Below are 7094 nucleotides of genomic sequence, written 5' to 3' on the forward strand. Positions count from 1 at the left end.
GTACTGCTGACATGGATTCTTTCACTAGTTCTGGGTTTATGGACGTAAAGAGATATGGCAGATAGCATTGTTTAATCTAAGGAACCTGGAGTGTGCCAACCCTGCAGGATCGAATTGGCCAGGCAGATACTATGGGAGTCAGGAAATCCCTCAAGTAACCAGGCCTTATGCCATGTAGGGCTTTATAGGTAACAACCAGCACCTTGAATCGCACCCAATATGATTAAGATCCATATATGAATGTCTTAAAATTCTTTCTTTTGTGCATTTCATCACTGAAATGATAACAGCAGTTGACAAGTATGAAATCCCCCATCCCAGTGCAAATCCAGAGCTTTCAAAAGCCTATCCCTTCACATAATCTAGGGAGAAAATTACTGCATTCCCAGTCCCAACACATGTACAAACACACATTCACATAAACATACACATGCACACAGAGGCAGATACAACCAAAGAGAAAGAAAGATGCTTAAGCTGGAAATGTTTGTATTTAAAAGCAACCTTAGAGCCCTGAATTCACAACAAATTGGGACCCAACTGCTTTGAACTGTATCAGAGGAGGTATTTACAGTAAACAGTACCTTTAGAAAGCAATTTCATCTACTGGAGGCACTTTTCAGCAAGTTCATATATTTAGCTATGAGTCACTGATAACAAAGCATATGCATCGATCAACCTGCTGACACAGTATTGTCACAGTATTCCTCAAAGGCTGAACTTGGAGATTCACCACCATGAATTTCTCTTAAGTTAGGACATTCAAGGTAGATTCTGTATCTTAAGATTTTAAAAGTTTCATGAAGCACATAGCTCCCTCAAATTATAATTAAGATTCTGAACAACCTCCGTGGAATTTTTCAGTGACTCACTGATAAATACCAAGGAAACTCAAGAGCTCAGATATCTGCTATCAAGGTATAACCAGGATGTGTTCAGCTTATGAACAATTTTTTATAGTCAACTTGCTGTTTAGAACATGATCTTATGCATATTTATTCAAATTTCAAAGTCAACAGGACCTATTCGCAATTGTTTAGGATTGTAGCTTTAATATTTTGCTTACTAATGTTATAAATGAGTAGTTATAAACGATTATTTTTATTCCTACTATAATTGGCAATGGTATATTGTAATACAGTAGTTTTTAAATATCATAGTTAGGGCACCTCTATGTGACATATAATCCAGATAGGTAAAATCTATTTGACCACATGCAGAGTAGCTGTTTGAAATGGCTTTTTGTTGTGTGAAAGACTACAAAAGTTTAAATTTCCTAGTTTTCTAAGATCACTGAGATAAAAATGCTCAGGTCTTTTAATAGACAATTTCTGATATTAATAATAGCTGAGAATGTTTGGAAACTGTACTTGCAATATGAGCAGAATTAATAATTTCTGAATGTAATAAAGGTGCTGTTTTTTTCTATGAAGGGCAATATTACGTATCAAGAAGTTAGTTGTCCTTCATTCTTTTCACTCAGTAATATTCATATTTGGGAACATATCGACAACCATAACCCTCAAACACTTGTGGTTATAAAACTTGCCACTAATATAATCTTGTTTTTAATAACCAATTTTCATTGTTCTCATAATTTTCTTTATTATTTATTATTATATCAGTCTTACTCCTGAATGAGCCTAAAATGCAGTACAGAACAACCTTTAGTAAAATAACTGAATAAAATAATCAAGGTAAAATAATCAATTTTAAAAGACAATAAGAATGCAGTTTTAAAACAGTTTGGCTATATAAATACGATAAATAAAATAAAAAAATTAAAAAGCCTGGGTAAACAAGCACATATTTAGCACATCTTCTACAGAGAATACCATAATTGGGGTGCTACCACTTAGAAGGGGTTTACTCCTGATCACTGCACTGTGAGTGAACCCGAAACAAGGTATCCCCAGCTGATCTCAGGACATAGGTTGGTGGTACTGATGGCAATTATAATTGAATAATAATATTGCTTGTAACTTTATAGAAAAATTGCCAACTTTTATTAACTAGAAGACCAGTGTAACTTACACTATCCTACTATATTTGTTAATAAGAGTGAATAATTCTTTTTTGGAAGAACTTGCTATTTGATAAAATAGATATTTGCAAAGCCTTCAGAATCCTGTTCAGTTTTGTCCCTTTTTTCTAAAGACTACTGTTCTTCATTAAGATTGTTTCACTGAATGCCTAATATCCATTGTGATATTCCCTTTATTAAGGAACATCAGCTAAGGAACAGCTTTCATAAATAATCTATGACTAGTGGTTCTGGAGAAGTTCCCATAAAAAGATAATTAATGTCAAAATTGGGAAAAATTCAAAAGAAAGATGGGTGCTTGCCCAATATCCAAACTATTAGGGACCAAAATCTCAGGGGTATAAAGTGCATGTATGCAATCAGAATGTTCACTGCTTCATAAGGAATTAAGGCTCACCTCACCCATGATGCAGCAGATACCATCGCATCATAATATCTAGCAAAGGGGTAGAACAGAAAAATTTAGGTATATTGGTTGAACGTATATTAAAATATTTAGCCTGAAGCAAACTAAAAGCAGAGGTGTCTTCATCCTGAAATATGTACTGATGTAAATGAGTATTTAAACTAATTAAAGATAGCTCATGTTAAGTATTGTGCTTTTGTTAAATTATACCTTGTTCAAACTTGTTATAAAACTCACTTTGCCAACCAGTTTTAAGGGAGAATGAACTGGTATGGTGCCAAATAAATCTGTGAGTGAATGCTTTCATTCTTTTACTAATTTTAAGCCCTTTTAAAATGGTACAAAAGTCTAGACATGCCTTAATGTATTTGCTTTCAGACTTCCTTTAAAAAGAGTATATGTAGTATGGTTCTTTCTTTGGCCTAATTAACAAAGCATTTCCTTTAGACCAGCACATCTAATGGGTTTCATTGATTGCAAATCAGTTGTATAAGATAATGGAAAAGGTTTCAGCTTTCAGATTTGAGAGATAGGAGCTTTCTAGGTAAAAGCGCAAGAGAAATTTATATCCACCCTTCAGATGTGTTACTGAATGTGGCTCACAATTACAGACACTGTAGTATCAAATAATACAACACTGAACCACCACCATATTGAGTGGGATGAGGCAGGCAACAACTATTACAGTAGTCTGTCAGCTGGACTTATGCCTCTTTGCTCAGGATGATGAACACCCATGCCAGGTAGGAAGGATCTCTGGAGGCAGAGGGGGAAGAAGGGGACAATCATCCCAGAAGCCTGCCCATCTGACTTCTTTCCCATCCTCCCCTCCCCCTCCCCTCCCTCCAGCCATTATTATCTGCCCTGTGGGAATAATTCAAGAAATGTGTTGGTTATGAGATAATATTGATTGTATTTTATATTGTTCGTAAGCTGCTTTGAGAGCATTGTAAAGCAGGATACAAATAATTCCAATAAAAAATAAATAATCCACAGGGAAGGCCACTTGTGCTTCCAGCTGAAAATACTGAAAAAGCTCTACTTCTTGTCATTGCTTACTCTCCATCCAATTTAACTTGCATTGCATGTATTTAAGTAGGACACAGAGCAGGATCTCTGAAACACATATCTTTCTGTTCCCGCTATTCAGTTTAAGCAGGCTGTCTGGAAAGCATCAGAGCTTGGTTGAATATTTATTGAGGGACTATTTAGGGCAGTGTCCTATCTAGGAACACTGTTTTGTCAATCCTAGTTCTGGATAACTGGTTTCATCCAAAAAACCCTGCTGCTCAGACACTACTGCTGTTTAAGCAGCTTGCAAACAGATGGCAAATTAGAAATCGGTCAGAAAGTATTCAATGTGGTAAGAATCAAGAGATAGTTTTTTCAGCATTCAAGATGAGAACATGCTTGAATGCTGAACCGACAAGGCTTGAATGAAAGTAATGCCTCAACCTCCATCACTTCAGTTTAAATAGGGATATTTTAGTAAATGAAACAGGAAAATCATCCTTGAAATGAGCTCTTTTGTTAGCTATACTTAATTCTCTATATAATCACCACCAGCTTCACAATTGACTCTTGGTGTGGCTTATGAGGTGTGAATGCCTAGTATTGTCATGCTGCATGTCCTTCTTGTATTCCTGAACACTGCTTAATCATTGTCCCATAGTTTTGAGTGTTGCAATGCAGTGTTCTGAGTTGACAGTGGTGCCAGGTTCAAGGAAATCCATGTGAATAACACTATCTGCATCCCCTCAAACTGTAACCATGAGCATTCCTGCTGAAGCCTGGGTTTAATGTGTTTTTCTCCACAAGTGAAGCTTTGTGATGATATCCCATGGATTAATGTTTCATTTCTGGGTCATAATGATGAGCCCATGATTTATCAGCTATCACAATGCTTTGAATAAATTCCTCACCTTTCTCTTTACTTAAAGTACAGTATGAATACTTAATACAGGCTTCCATTTCACATACAAGAACACCACTTTTTCTCACAGCGACTTCCTGCAACTGAAGGAAAAGAACAGATGCTAAAGAATATGTCAGAGCTTTTAGCACAGCTTTTTCAACTTTTTCACTCTGGAGGAACCCTTGAAATAATTTTCAGGTCTCAGGGAACCCCTAGATAAAAATTGCAAAAAATATAAAACCTTCACAATACAATTCATTTTTAACCTACACAATCCACATTTTACAACATTTACAACAACAGCAAAGCAGCAGGCCAGCACCTGAGTTGTGGCACACAAAAATTCCCACCACTGCAAGTGCTAACATTGCGCAGCGTATAAAGATTTTTAAAAAGGTGTTTTTTCAATCATCTCTCTCACGGAACACCTAGCAATCTGCCACAAAAACTCCAGTTGCTAATGCATCAGTATTGACATCTACTGACAACTTACAACATTGGAGGCATTATTTTTCATTCCACCTTGGATCTGGGATGGAGGTGATGCATCCATTCTTGCCCTTCTTGATCATTCTGCAGCTTTTGAAACTGTCAACTGTCTTCTGGGCTGGCTCTAGGGGTTGCAAATGGGGGTACCATTTTATGTGGTTCTTTTTCTTCCTCTGGGGCTGGTTTCAGTGGGTGTTGGTTGGGGGGAGAAGTCGCTCCTTAGGTCCTTCTTTTGTGGGGTGCTGCAGGAGTTGACTCTCTCTTCCTATTCAACATCTACATGAAAGCGCTGGGTGAGGTCATTTGCCAGTTTGAGGTCCAGCATCACCAATACGCTGATTATAGCCATTTATTTATTTATTTATTTGCTTGCTTGCTTGATTTATATAGCCACCTATCTCACTTTAACGTGATTCTAGGAGGCTTACAATAAAACAAATAAAAACACAAAATACATAATAGAAAACAAAAATAAAAACACATAGTAGCCAGGCATGCTCTAATTTATCCATACAACCAGGATAGGCTCTAGCCCTCTAACTCTCAGAGTCAGCTGAATTATTTGTTGGAATATTTTATTCTGAATTTGTTATTACAAATCTATTTTGAAATTTGAAATATGCTACCTTGCTGATAATCTGAGAGAGTACATGTTGACCTGGATTTGGTGATCAAACTTCTATTCAAATCATATAATGTTTATAAGAAAGCCTGGCCAATAATTTTTTTTTATAGCACACTGGCCATTCTGTATAACTGACTGGATGAATTCCTATATATCACCAATGGTACACAATCACATTCTTCTGGCATGTATTACTCCACCTGGGTAATAGTGCTTATTAGGTTCAATTGCATCCATCTAACCAGGTAGTTTAGATTTAACTTCAATTATAACTTTTGACCCCAAGCTGGCTGGCTGTAGCTTCATCTAGTGTACCAGTTGCACCCTTTCCTAGATTGGGAGGCCCTTCAGATAGTCACTCATGCCCTAATCATGTCAGTTTGATTACTGCCACATGCTCTACATGTGGCTGTCCTTGAAGATCACCCAGAAACTTCAATTGCCAGAAAAAAACAAATGAAATTTAAACAATATTCCTTTGCTGCAAACAACATTTTTTTGGCAAAATGCTTTGATCAGAGCAATACTAAGTGACATTCCTAACACGGTGTTAGATCCAAGATGTAAAGTGCTATTTATTTTATGTCTTTTTTTTAAACAGAATACTGTTTAGCAACATTTGGTTGTATAAATTATAATCACTGGCAAAACTTTTTTTTTTTTTTTTGCTGGAGCAATTGTAAAGCTGGATACTTTGATTCCACCTGCCCAATAAAACCATTGCACAATCGGTTTCCCAAACCATCCCTTCGTTACTTCCATGAATCGCTTATGCAACTGCTATTTCGCTTTGTCAACTAACATCCGGTGGGAATTACAGCGCTGAAACCCGTGAAGTGCCGCTCTTGGGCTGAACGTTGGGCAATTTCAGTAAAATAAACGAGATCCTCTGCGCACGATGGGATTCCAATTCCTAACATTCTCCTACCAGTATTTTTGCCTTGTCCTTTTCTGCCACAGGAGACGCTTGAACTTTGCAAGTCGGATTAAAATGTCCCAAATAAACTACGCACCAGATTCAAAGAATCAACGCGTTTCATTTGTTCTTGTGGTATGTGGTGGGGAGTGCGAGAGCCGTTAAGAAACCGAAGTGAACCTGAAAGGGTGTGTTCCCGATGTTAATAAATCAACTCAATCCTCTCTTCGTCTCCCTCTCCCCTTGCTTTGGGTGGGCCTAGGCCACGGTCTAGTGCGCACGCGTCAGTTCCGCCCGGCGGTGACCAAAGAGATAAGGCATATGGAATGTTCAGGCGGCCATTACTCCCTGGTTTCAGTAGACTCCACGATATATGCGTGGCGAATGAAAATGGGAAAATCTGTACCTTTCTTAAAAATAAAATTGGCTAGATTAAAAACTTTCCCTTTGACAAGTTCTTGAAGTAATGATTTTTATCGTGACGAGGTTCCCAATCCGCTCTCTGCAGACTGGAGGAAATTCAATACTTGAACTTCTGGCCATTGGTAATTTAAATGGCAATCACAAATTCAGCAAGCGAAGTATCCCATCCATATCTACCTATGCTGACCGTTATGATGCTTTTAAAATCACGCTAATTCTGTTAGGAGGAAAAAAGAGCTTTGAATCCTGTGAGATTGCATTCTAATACATTCGTAT

At 37.4% G+C, this 7094-nt stretch overlaps 1 long non-coding RNA gene across 1 annotated transcript; it reads right to left on the reverse strand.

The window, feature by feature from the left end:
* Positions 1-1594: 1594 nt before the first annotated feature.
* Positions 1595-6996, reverse strand: LOC148215907 (uncharacterized). Its single transcript, XR_015796402.1, has 2 exons — positions 4859-6996; positions 1595-4466 (listed from the first exon to the last, which is right to left on the reverse strand). It is a non-coding gene; the product is annotated as an uncharacterized LOC148215907 (long non-coding RNA).
* Positions 6997-7094: the final 98 nt, after the last annotated feature.

This window comes from Python bivittatus, unplaced genomic scaffold, assembly GCF_059951505.1.
Source record: "Python bivittatus isolate LINGU-HERP-01145 unplaced genomic scaffold, Pbiv_v1 ctg000330_np1212, whole genome shotgun sequence".
Lineage (NCBI taxonomy): Eukaryota > Metazoa > Chordata > Lepidosauria > Squamata > Pythonidae > Python > Python bivittatus.